This window comes from Pyrgilauda ruficollis, unplaced genomic scaffold (genome assembly GCF_017590135.1).
Source record: "Pyrgilauda ruficollis isolate IOZ18807 unplaced genomic scaffold, ASM1759013v1 scaffold45, whole genome shotgun sequence".
NCBI lineage: Eukaryota > Metazoa > Chordata > Aves > Passeriformes > Passeridae > Pyrgilauda > Pyrgilauda ruficollis.
The window spans coordinates 2,297,134-2,311,163 of NW_024526044.1; positions in this window are offsets into that span (position 1 = coordinate 2,297,134).

The window sequence follows — 14,030 nt, forward strand, 5'->3', positions numbered from 1 at the left end:
TTATATCTGGCTGCACCACCACAGCAGCAATACTAATCTTTGGCACAGGGGAAAGCTGTCATGTCAGACAAACTCCAGCTGTCCACTCCCCCTGTCACTTCCTTCAGCTTCAAGTCTGCAGCAGGGGGATGGAGGGGTCTGTGAGCAGCAGGACCCGGGGGACAGGAGCAGGACAGGAGCTACTGAGCAGGGGGAGGGTGGGGAGGAAGGGACACAAGCACATTAGAAGTGAGAAAAGCGTCAAGAGAGAGTAGGATGGGCAGAAAATAAAAGCCTGGACAGGGACTGGAAAGAGAACAAGAGGACAAAGAGAAAAGCCACTGGATGTTTGTTGGCAAGCAGAGGAAGTTGATGCACACTTATTTTGGGAAGTTCTCAGTGTGCAGGTGCCTTTAAGGTAAAGCTGGCTGGCCCTTGGCTGGCTGCCATGTCACTGGAATGATTCCTGCCCCTGAGCAATGACATCAGGACGTGCATGATGGACTCCACCTGATGTCATCGTCTGGGGCTTCCAGCCCTGTGGCTCTCAGGAAGTGCAAAGCTAAAATTTGTGGAAGGCAGTTCAGAGAGAACAGCAAGAGACATTTGCCTCTTGAATGTGAGACATCCTTTGAGCATCCACACCTCAAGGTGAACAAAACCTTAAAATTCAACACATAGGTGTTCTGGGTTCATGAACACACAGAATAACACTCGCAGGAATTTTAGGTTCAGGTTCAAGTTTAGGAAAAATCTGGTTTTGGGATGTTTCTCCAGTTGGCTGATACTGCCATGGAGTGCTGATAGAAAGAGAAGTCAGGAGGCCTGGATCACTCTGTGGTAGCACAGAGGCCAGGCAATGTCCCCTCCCAGCCTGTGGGGAGTGAATTGCAGCATTTCATACTCTATAGATGAGTTTTTGTCGTTGGGAAAGATGGGAGAGATTTTTGAGGTGGGTGTTCCTACTCTTTGTTATAGGGGTAAGCATCAGATCCCCCTCAAAGACATTACTTTATTGAAAAGTAATGTTTTTTGAAAATGTATGTTCATTCATTATTCTGTCTAAAATACTTCTGAAAAGTATTTTCCCTGTGTCTCCATAGAGGTGGATGCAGCATCCATCTGCAATCAAGAGCATCTTCATCCAAAGATAATGGAACAAGTAGCCCAAAGGCTGTTACTCCCTTGCACTTCTTATCAGTGGTCCTGCAGCTGGTCTTGAGGAAAAAAAAAAAAAAAGGAATAAAAAAATTTACTTCACTCTAAGAATGAAACCACTGAACATTCTTTGCAGTTTTATACTTAGTCTAGTACTTTCTATTTCTCTTAGTTTGATAAAACTTTGGTCTATAATTAAGCCCCCCACAGTGTCACCCCAGTTTGCAGAGGTCTGGAATATATTGTCATATGTCTTTTGGGGAAATTTTAAATTGCTTTCCAGTTTTTTGTCAGAAGTTGTATGCCCTATACTGCTGAAAAGAGCTTCTTTTCAGTATAAAAAAATCAGTTCTTAGAAAATAATGGTATCTATAAAGCAATTTAATTTTCTTTCAAGAAGGGTCCTACCCTTCAGTTTAGCTTTTGTTTGGCTTCTTTCAAGATTTGCAGATTTGCAGACATACAGTTTTTAAAGGCTGGTTCATTACTTTTTTTCCTCTCAATCATTTCATCAGCTGATCATACAAAGATATGTGATGAAATTCAGATTCCAAGGACCACATGAAAACAACCTCTAAAAAGTATGAAACTGATAATCAAGAGCCAAAGCTTTTAAGCTCCAAAGAAAGCAGAGTTTTGTGTGTTTATATTTCTGTATTTCTGTTCTCTTTGCCAAAAGACAGGAGATTAATCTTCAAGGAGGAAATGTCCAACCCATGGGCTGTTCTAGGATGTGACACAATAGGCTCAATGAGAGTGCAAAAAGAGAAAAATACAGTGCAGAGCTGAACCTGCCTCATTGAAAATAGCTGATGCAGACTACAGGGATGTGTTACAACCACAGATTGTTGCTAAAACAATGACAAGCAACTCTCTCAATATTTTCGTCATGCCTCTAAGAATTTGTGTCCAAAGTTCATTTTCAGTACTTCCACTGAACCCCATGAACTAACTGAATCCTTCCAGTGATATTTTAATTAAAACATCAGGTTCACATACAGAATATTTTAGCTAATTTGAGATGTGTTCACTGTGCTCTGACTGAATTTCATTAAAACTCACTGTAAGTGTATTAAAATTTTGCAACTTTATTTTTGTCTAATTTTTTTTCCGGTGAGTAATTTTTCAAGGGCATATCAGAAACATACCAAATCAAGAAAGACTGTTCAGCAAAACAAAGCTTTTCCAGTGCTGAGTAATTAAAGTTCTGCAGCCTTCCATAACTTTGTACAGAGCTTAATCCTCACTAAAATTTAAGAGTAATGGAAAAAAATCTGTTTACCACCATTACAGAAAGTCATCATTAGCTTTGTATTCTTGCCTCTGTTGCCAAGAAGTCATTGGGAATCTCCATATGCAATGGAGGAGGAAGGTTTTGTGGTCAGAGTGTGATTACATATTCAAGGGGTCATCAAAAATATTGGGCTTAAACTTTCCTCTCTATTTTACTTCTGGCTGTCAAAATAAGGATGGTAACACCTAGGTCCTCGAATTACAGAATGCCAAAAGGCATTCTGCTAGCACTTGTAAAGAAAATAAAACAACCATCATGGCTTTTATATATTTACAGTACATCTAAAATTAGCTGCATAGTTACTAAAAAGAGTCTGTACCTCCAGGAACCGAGTTCTAATCTGAAATAAATAAATTCTGAAGAATACAAAGAGTTAATCATTATCCTGGGAAACTCGATGTGGTGAGGTGACTGAATTTATTATGAAACATCTTTTATGGCTTCCTCTAGATTTCTCTAGCTTTGGTGTTGGCAATTCCAAGAAATGAAACCATAGCCTGAACAAAGGTCATTGGATAAAGTTAATATAGTTTAGTGTGCTGCAATATATGAAAACCCCCACAAATTTTCTTCCACGGTTTTTCATTTCTCCAAGTCTAAATTAAACTTCCAGCATCATATGCTGCATAGAGCCTGGAGCTGCCACTAATATACCTGTTTCCATGTGAAGAAGCAATTGTTTCTCAAGAAAAGATTATGAAGCCAACAGAAAGAGTGGAGATGAATTTGGTAAAGTTGTCCAAAGTGGAACTCAGCCCTTTTTGCATGATGTGTCCTGCTTTGCATTATTGTGTCATATAAAATGTTGATAATCTCCATTATCTGCCAAAAATATGCAAGAAAAGAAAAAAGAAAAGCCTTGCTTCTCACACATACAGCAGGTCTTAGCAAACCCCAAATCAAGGAATGTACAAAATTTAATTCAAATCTGCCCTTGGGGTTTTTGTCACTTTCTGTTGTTTCCACCAGAGCAGTCAAAGCCACCCATGAGTGTTCACAAACAAGTGGCAGTGGAAATAAACACCCCTAAATTTGTGCAAATCACTGAAACCCTGCTATTTCAGTGGGGAATGCTGGGTGAACAAAATGTTTAAAGATGTTTTTCTTTAATTCAGTCCAACAGAGATGGAAAGAGAGTGCCCAGACAACAAAGGGATCCATGGATTAGTCACACACTTTGTTCATGCCATGCCTCTGCTCAGTTAAACTTGCTCTTCCTGACCTGCCTTCAAGATCTGTTATCATATTTTCTCTGAGTATTATTTTGGAAAAAAAAAAAAAAAACAAAACAAAACAAAATCAAAAAACACCTCAAATAAGACAAGCAATTCTTTTTTATTGATTTCTTCTGCCAGACTTCTTGATGCAGGAATACATTTTATGATCAAACTTCAGCCTTTACTTTTATGATAGCAAACAATATACAGATAATTTTTTGCTATTTTTTCTAAAGAAGAATTTGTGCACTTGTGATGAAGGAGGTAGAAGAAATGGGTCATTTCAAATCATTCAAAGTTCAATTCTCTATGTATTTCCTGTTCAGTTCCTTCAACCTACTTAACAATAACCATCACTAGAGGTTAAGAGTCTAGTATTGCCCAGAAGGTGAAAAAAAGTGGAAATCAGCTCCTTCAAAACTTTCCTTCCTAATTGCCAATTAAATATTAATTAAGTCTTACTTAATACAAAGATCTGCAATGCAGCTGAGTGCCACCAGAGCATGAGTCACAGCTCTCTGATGACTGGCTAATGAAGTCACCACTATGTCAGCCTGCACACACAGGCATGCAGAAGTTTACATCTGCTGAAATTAATTCTTAGTGCGGTTTTAACATCCTGAAAAATTGCAAGTAACCTTCCCACCCTGCCCTTCAGGATGTCTGCAGACATCCCTGTGTCTCTAATGCTAAACAAGGGCTGTGTCTCTGTGTCTCTCTTTCAGGAGAAGGTCGTGTGGCTTCTCATCCTTGGAAGAAAAGGACTGGCTAAATCCCCAAAATGTGTGGCAGCTACAGACACTGTCACCTTGGACTGGAGACAGGTTTGATGGCTCCCAGAAGAATATTCAAGAGATTTATTTAAAGAAAGAGAGAAATCTGCTCTTCCTTTAGGTGCTGATCATATGGACTATAAAGGAGTCAAAATCAGTTAATATCCACTAGACATATTTATAAAATAAAGCTAAAAGAGAGGGGTTATACAGAAAGCCCATCTTTTATTTAGTCAAGGAATAGGCAAGGATGGAAGAAAGGATCATATGCAGCACCTGACTGCTGCAGAATGTGGAATCACAGCACTCATCTATAATTTAGGAGTTACTGCAACAGTTCATATGCAGCCACTTCACAGAGTTTTCACCCCAGCAGCCAGAGTAACGCTGACAGGAGGTTTTCTGTCCTTCACAAAGTGATGATGGTCATCAGCTATTTTTTCTGGAAATTCTTGAAAGGAATACACAGATAGAGAAATATGCAACCCTACAGATTTTTGTGAGCAGGGCTGACAGAGTGACTTGGAGACCACTGAATTCTGGGAGAGTTTTATGTGATGGGTGGGGGGAAAGCAAAGAACCTGCTCAGATTCAAAAAGGGAGAAGTTACAAAGCGAGATACAAACCCAAATATTTATATACAAACCCAACACAAATGTATCAAATAATCATTTTATCTGAGTTTATTTGATTTTTGAAGAAAATTCTGCAGATAATTTTAGGGGAAATGTGAATTAAATAACTGTTTATTCAAATGGTGGCTTCTCTTGACAACAATTGTTGAGTGTGAGGAACCAACAGACCCCACCCTGCTCAGACACCCAGGGCTGGTTGCACACCTTGTCATTAGGAACAAAACAAACACTGAGGAACATGTTTAAAGCCTTTCCTTGGAAATGGAAAAACATAGATTTTCTTTAACAAATATCTTGGGAAAAGAAGCTTCATGTTGTCAAATATTGAGTAACTTAATCAATATGCAGCACTAAAGAAAGTTGAAGCACTCTAAAATACCATTACCTCAGCAGGTATGAAAAGCAAGAGTTCAGCCTTACAGGTTTTTCAGGAGGGAAATGCAGCAGGTTTAATTCTTCTTTTCATGAAAAGGACTGCCACAATAATACCTGGCCTTAGCAGAAGCTCTTATGTGCATAACAGAGAAAATCATGAAGAATACATACTTAAATATCTCAAATCTGTCTTGGAAAGTCCTCCCTTTCTTAGCTTAAAGAAAAAACCTCAATGTGTTTCTGTATAGAACAAAAAATACATCTTAACATTTCCGTGGTATAGGAATGTTTAGAAAATTGTAAATAAACTACAAATACTGAGAAAAAAAATTATTTGCTTATGATATTTTTCTATCTTGAGATTTGCATTGAATGTCACTTAAACAATGCAGAGGGAAGTGGAGGTGTCAGTTTTCATGGTTTTCTGGTTTTAAATACACACAGAATAACACAAACATGTTTTCCCCAGTTTTTCCACCACAAATGCAGTATACTCCCATTTCTTAGACCAAACCCCAAGTATATCCATGACAGGTACTTTGTAGAATCTCCTGTTCAGTTCTGCTTTCAGAATGTTTTTATTTTGAAGATTAAAAAAAAAAAGTACACACACACACACACACTTTCTAGATCAAGGATCTTTTTCTCAGTAAATGAGCTCTTGCCAAGAAAGAGCAATCAAGTAAAGAGTAAGACAAAATCTTTGCCTACTGCCAAAATTCTCAGCTTCAGGACACACTAAGTACATAAGGGAGGTACAGAGAAGGCTGAGATCATTTACATCTTCCCAGTTATCAAAGAGATAAATTCACTGGAGCACTGGAACTCAAAGCAAAAGCCATATCTAATTGTCATGAGATTTCCCATAAAGTGCAGAGAGTCCTTGGCAGGACTGAGCTCTGCTGTTCCTGTGGAGCATTTGCAGGTTTTTGTGCAAGCATCTCTCCTGCCCTTGTAAAACCCTGGATTCTCTTATTAAATGGCATCACAGCTTGGCTTTGGTTTGGATTTTGGGGCTTCTTCAAGATTCTGCATGGGAAGAAGGCTTCAGAGCCTGCTTTGCTTGCTGCTGACCCACGGGTCAGGCTCTGGCCAGTGCTTTGCTCCAGGGCTCAGGGCTAAAGCAGCACGAACCAGGACATGGAACCTTTCCTGTGGGGCTCTGCCTTTAGACAGAATTAACAGAACCCTGGAGAACCAGCAAATCATTCAGCAGCAGTGCCTGCAAGGAGAAGAGGAGGGGAGAGGGATGGCTCTGCCTTGCCCAAGGAGCTGCTCCCCAAACCCAACTCCAACCCCAACCCCAAACCGCTGCCCCATCCTGGGAAGTGCAGCAACAGCCATTCCATGGGCAGTCCTAAACCAGCATCTCCTAAGCCAGCACCTCTCCAAACCAACACTTCCATCCTGCACAGAGCATTAAACGTGGCATAAAGCACGGTGTCCAGCCGGAGCTGGCCTGGGAGCTGACCTGTTCCAGGCTCCTCAGGTGCCATCCCAGCCCCTGGAGCAGGCTCTGCCTGGTGCAGCCAGGCACTCCCAGCCCTTTGCCAACTGCTGCGTGTGGAGGAAATTCCAAACCAACTGCAAGTTATCCTGAAGGCCACTGGACCTGCCCTCCAACCAAATAATTTTTTCTGGTGAAAATTAAGATCCAAATCGCTGGAGACTGCCAAATGGAAGGTACAGCTCCCTACAGATCATTTTTTAAAGGCAGAAAACAAGCCAAATGCAAACTGAGGTTAATGCAATATATACAAGAAGGAGAAATAAGATTAAATGTGATGTATGTGCCAAGAGGCCTTCTGAAGGCAAGGGAAAAAAGAGAATAAGGTTAACATCTTTGATTTTTCTCCTCCCCATCCCCAAGAGCTGAGAGGAGTGTTCATAGCAGCAAGGTCAATTCTAATCTTATTTCCTTATTCCTCACAGTTATTTTATTCCCTTCATTCTCTTCACTTTTTAAACTTTGCAGCAAAAATATTTTTTTCCAGAAATTTCAATCCAGGATCAGTTAGATAACACAGCAGCTCATTTTAAATAATTAACAAGCATGCGATGTACAAAGAAACCTCTTTAAACAATAGCCACCTGCAACAAATATTGTAAGAAAATACACCCTTTTCTTCTTCTGAATGATTGCTGCCTCTCTTGAAAACATTAACATTTTGCACACACAAAAAAAATGATGCAATTAGCAAAAACTTTCTCTATTTCTCTTCTCATTATTGCTGATTACCAAAAATTATCAGGCAAATAATGGCTGCTTTCTCTTCTTATGATCAATTTGTTCACCCTCCATCTGATTTCTCTGGCAACAAACTCAAATGTAGCCTCTTGTGTCTGTGGCACTTTGTAAGAGGGAGAAAAAGGGGGGAGGGAGAGTGAGAGAAATTAAACAGCAATTATGTGTAAAGTGTCAGAAAGTATTGAAGTTATCTGTGCCAACTCAGAATTTTACTTCAAACCCTGCAATTTTTTTACACATTTTTTGTTAAAATTGTAGGTCCTGGAATCATCTGGTTAAGCCAGACTTCATTTATTAGTGATAATAAATAAAACCAGCTTCTCACATAGCAGAAAGACTGCAAGTGTCTTCTCACAATGTCTGAAATTACTAAAATGCTTAAAAGCTCCAAGTTTTTAAAGCCATCCTCTCTCTCCCCCCGCCCCCCACCAAAAAAAAAAAAAAAACTAAAGGGAGACCTCAAATCTCATAATTTCAAAGGCACTCATGATTTTGGGGTGATATCAATCATTTTTTAATGGTAGGGCAAGACTGTTACCATGGCAGCTGTCAAGAGATGGGGGTTGCTTCCACTTGAACACCAAAGCACAGCCAAGTTTTCAGCAGTTGCAGAAAAAGCTATCTGGGAACAGGGTTGGGAAAAAAAAAACAAAAAAACCCACAAAACCACCCAAAAACCTGTGCTGAATTCTACATCGCCAGAGTTATTGCTATTACCATCCAACTCCCCACTTCAGATCTATTTGGCACAAGACTTTGCAAGCTGCAGTCAATCTTTGGATGCTGCAGAGACACCCCAGTATTTTTCAGGAGGTGTAGGAAAGATTTCTCTTGCTTGAAGCATTTAATGCCCTGAAGCTGAGGGCAGAGCTGAGCAGGCTCAGCCTCTGCCTGGGAGAACACCCCCAGCCCCCTCCAGGGAGCTCTCCCCTGAAGGCACAACTGCACTTCCCATACTTAAGACCAGGCAAAATGATTTGCTTCTCAAAATGGTGAAAAAAAAATTACTATTCTCAGCCTGAGACTTTGCATTTTAAGCTTTAGCCTGGAGCAAATTATTAAGGCAGAATTACTGTCTAAATCCCTGGAAATAGGGGTTTATAGTAAAAACACTGACAGATCCATAACTATAGCCATGCAAATACAGCAGATAAAAATGTGTATAAATGATAATGTAATTTAATGGCTTAAAGAATTTTTACTGGGGAGGAGGGGAACATCTGCTTTATTTTGACAGTGTAAAATGTCAGAGCAGAATCCAAGGATGTAGCAGAGTCATACTCTATACTTCTTGGAGATTATTTGACAAGAACAATTTCAGTGTTCTATTTAACACACTTATGACAAATTTAAGTGATGAATTGATGCCTGAGAGACAGTGTGGCTGGAATTAGGAGGACAAATTTTCTTGTTATGGGAGCAGCTACAGGCCAGCTCAGTGCTGAAAGGCATACTGAAAGTTAGGTAAAGAAATGTGAGAAGAGTATTCTGTCAGTGGAAGTGAAAGTGGGAAGCTATATATTTATTAAACCATAATGTCACCAGGTTAGACTTTGAAGTACCTGAGAGGCACTGACTCCTCAAAGTCTGTGGATACAAGAACAGGATCAAAGTCTTTTTGGAAAAGTCGGTTTGCTAAGAAAAGCAAACATTACTGTACAGCTCCAGGTGTCACTTCGAGTCAAATATCGTATTATTTCATTGATCTCCTCTAATATGGAGTAAAATTGAGCAAACTGCTCTATAAAAATGAACCTTGATTTAATAGTAGTGGAATGAAGCCTGGCATCATTCTAGAAGTCTCATTTTTGAATCATTTTCCATGCTCAGTAAACAGTTACAGCCACTCTGAAATCTGCAGCTACTCGAGGTCTAATTTCACCAATGTCCCAGACACTGCAGTTCAGGGCAAGAAACACACCCATAAAGAATATTGAACTGAATATTTTTAAAGCACAATGTGAGAAGCAGGGGCTGTCAAGTGCTGCCTGATCTACATTCTCAAAACAGCCACATTTTTTGTGGCTGTTTTTGGAAAGAAAAGTTGGCCACCTGGTGAAGGAACAGATCAGGAGACCTGGATCCAGTTATTAATTCTCTCCCCTTGTGGCCTTAGCAAATTAATACTTTACAATTTTTTTTTTCCATCTGTAGAAAAGAAACCATGCTTCCTTTCCAGAGCTTGGAGAGATATGGAAATACCTGTGCAAGAGACCTTTCACTCTGCACAGGTGTCCCTAAGTTAAGGATCTGCAGGCATGGATAGTTTAGAGGATGTTGACATCCTTAAAAACACTGCTTGTGTAAAATAGGGATGGGAGTTCAAGGTGAATTCAGCCCAGTCTGCTGCTGTTACTGCTTCTTCTAAGCTTTATATATTAGTGATGGGAGAAGAGAGGATGAAACATTGCATATGTATCTAAATATTGCAAATGCAGATGATGTACATATTTTCCTACATTTTATGTAGTTAAAATTCATTGCAGATGGAGACTTATGCCAGATATAAGGACTTATTAAATGCAATATGAAGAGTACCCACTCTTAATTCAGAAGAAAAGTAAACACTCAACAATTCAGATATCATCCCCATAAAATCCTGTTGTGGAGTCCATGGAGTCACCTGTACGTGCTTGTGGACTTCATAAATCTTCAAAACCAACCTTGTGCTTAAATTATTCTTGATTTCTGCTCACCCCCATCCCTCTCTCTCCCAGTGGCTCTTCCGACTAACATTTAACTTCACCCACTGACATTATAGTCAATATTTCTACTGTTTGGAAAGAAAAGAAAACATGTCTGGCAACTTAAAAGTCAAGCCAGGAATTCTCCCAAATCATATAAATACTTATGGACCTGAAATCAATAATTAAAGAAAGAAAAATCTACCATTACTATTTTTTGTAATTTCCTTATTACTCTACTTTATCAAAAGCCACACACTAAGTGATCAAATTAATCTGAGGCATTTAGAGCAGGGACCATGTGGCAGCTTACAAAGCATTGGTTGTTCACAATAATTTGGACATGGCAAGTAGCCAAAGGACTGCTCACAAACATATGGTTATTTATTTCCACTAAACAGCCACTAATACAGCCTGTTTGCTACATTACTTGATAAATATAACAAGCTTCAAAACCAAAAAGGACCACAAGTGCACAAAGCAATTAATGAAAACAGCCCAAAGCATCTTGTAGAGCCACCAGCATCCTGAATCCCAGTGTGATTTGCTAAATTCTTTTCCGCTATCACTCAACAGATCCCCAAAGACTGGCTCAAACTTAATGTACTGTAGCATGTTTGACTCCTTTGTTTAATCACATCTGAAATGGCACCTTCTGGAGTGACACATCAGCTGAAGGAGTTTAGCTGTTGTTCTGAAAACAGCATTGATCCATGTTTTGCTTTCAAGGCTGTGAGAGGTGCCTGTCTGTGCAAAGAAAAGGTGAGGGAGTGAAGTCCACGTAACTGGTGATAACAGTGGGGTAGATTTCTTTTGGTGAGAAGGAAATTCACTTTAAAATGTATTTAATCGTTTCAACTCTTCCCACGAATTTAGATTCTTTGCTCCTTGCCAAGTGCCACAAACCAAATCCTTAGCTGCCCATGGAATATTTGAAGCCAAACAAAAGATTCAATCTTGAATGACAATTATACCAGCAGAAAATATTAAACAGAAATCTATGTGTGGGTCTGCCTCATTATCCAGATCACACAGCCTCTGTTTACAGCTCCCAAAGCAATCCAGCAACTGCTGCTTCCCAGAGTCAGCCAGGGCTTTGAGGTGGATCCATCCAGACCTTTTCCTTGTCATTAGGAAGCCAAAGCCTTTTGTTTTCAGGATGCAAAGTGGGCTGATTACACTTCTGTAACAGAAAACTAGAAAGCAAAACAGAAGAGATATAAAAAAGGTCTCAAGCAGCAATTTCCCTCCTCCCAGCCATGTTCTCAGGGGAATTTCTCACTTCAAGACCTGGTGCTTGGTCCCATGGAGTCTCTGGGACCCTTCTCCTTCCATCCCCACAAACACTGGGGCTGTAACTTCCCTTCCCTTCCTGCTGGAGCCACCCATCCTCCCCAGCTCCCAGATCATCTGCTGCTTCCAAAATGCCCTCCCTGACCCAGGCCCAGCTTTCCCAAAGGAGGGTGACACACCTGCTGAGGGCAAACACAGCAGGTGCTTTTTACCACCGAGCCCAAAAATTTAGAAGGCAAAACCCAAGAAATTCAACACATTTTATGGCTCGGTTTTCCTAAGGCAGCAATGAAGGATGGGAGGGGAGGAGCCCACCCCTCTGCTGGGAAGCTTCTGGACCACCAGAGCATGCTGTCATTTTTCTAAACACACAAATCTTAGGTGAGAGGAGCAGTTGTTGAATTCTGGTCTTAAATCAGAGTGATTCCCTCTGCTGGGATCTCACAGGGGATCATCAATAGCTCATCTGAGAGCGCTGCTGCACAAATCATCCCCGTCCCAGGATCTGCTGTATGCTAATGAAATCCCTGACTTCTCTGCTCAGTTAGGCAAGATTAAGTGACAGGATTTACAATCAGAAAATGCAGCCAGGGGGTTCAGATTCTCAGGCTGCCAGAAGGATGCACCAGCCACAGACTAATGTTTGAATTTGGCACTCAGGGAGGATAAATGTTTAAGGATAAACACAGGGAATAGGTTACAGAATATTTTCTCTGCATCTAGAATAACTATATGCCTACAATATCACAGCCATTTACTTCTTCAGTCTCTAACAATACACTAATAGCTGCTAAAAAATAATGGCCAAATACTTTATAATAAAACCAGGTATTTTTTCTGTTAGAAAACTAAAAAGTAAAACATGGAGAATTGGTAAGCAAGGTATTCTTTTTTCTTCTTCTAATGGAAAATAAGTGAATGCCATTTAAATAGAATTTTATGAAGAATTCTGATTTTACTGAATGTATAGAAACAGAGCTTCCTCATAAATTGATCTATTTCCTAGGGTTTAAGCTCCACCAGCAATTTTACTGGAACTGACAAAACGTTATCCATGGTAGCAGAAATAATACTGTTAATTATACCAGAGAATAAGCTGTCGTTTCAGAATTTGCATATGCAGAAGGCTCATTAATAGTGATTTCTAACTTTCTTTACCAGCATTCTCTTAACAAGTGCCATATCTTTTGGAAATGAGGAAACAAAGGCAGAAGAAGGGAGACACAGGATGTCACATTTCTAGCCCTGAGCAAGGAACAAGACAATTTTGGCAGCAGCAGATAAATCTTCAGATCTTCAGGCTCCCACACTGGGGGATGTTATTACCCAGCTGTGGAAATAAATAGGCAACATCTGTGAGGATTGGACAGTGGACATGTGCCAAACCTTCACCAAAGCATGAGGCATCCTGGAGTGGGAGAAGAAGAAAGGAAAAAAAAAAAAAAAAAAAAAGAGAGAGAGAGAGAAATTTGGGATGCCTGGCAACCAAAAATATTTGTAAACTAAACCAGTGTAGCAGACAGCAGGACTGCAGAGAGAATTCAAGGCTCAGCCAGAACAGTCAGTGACCTTCCTAAATTATTCATAATGTGTCATTTGTTTGCAGCCTGAACACTTACTTGAAACTCACAATCAAGATTTGAATCCCACTTCTGGTTTTGGGTAAACAAAAACGATTTTTCCATGACCCATTGAGCCTAATTTGAATCAAGCTATGGAACCTGCCTAATTAACCCATTGGGTATTTTCCTGCACTCTCTTTAAACCACTATTGACGTTTGTTTTAGTGCAACCACACATGGGACCACCAATCAGACTCTTCTTCGCTTGCAGAACATGCCAGATTAAAGCTCCAGTGGAAAAAAACCCCAAATAATTCTCATTTCAGCAAAGCATTTTTAATTCTTGGTAAGGCTGTACCTCAAGCTGATCTCTGAAAATCCCAACAATTCAATTTATTGTGTCAAAGCAATAGAAAAGGAGACATTAAGGATCAGAAGAATTCAGGACATGCAAAAGTAAAGATGTTGTGACCAGAGTTAAATAGCTTTGGGTACAAAGATCTGTACACCAAATATGAAAAGCAAGGACAGCTCCAGGATATCTTTAACACTTTCAGCCGTCATCTTTTCTCCTTGGCTCCTTTTGAAAAAGTCTGGTATCAAACCCAGCATGGAAGCACTTCCATGGATAATTTCCTGTGCTTACCTTCCTCCTTCCTTGAGTTCAGCAGGGTTTTGGTTACCTTGCTGGCCCTGGGAGGTGCTGGATGGTGGAAAGCAGGCTCAGGTTGGAACTCAGAAGCCAACTTTTGCTGCTGCTGACTCCCCTCCCTGTCCCCAGGACTCCCAAAACTCCAGGACCTTCTGCAAAA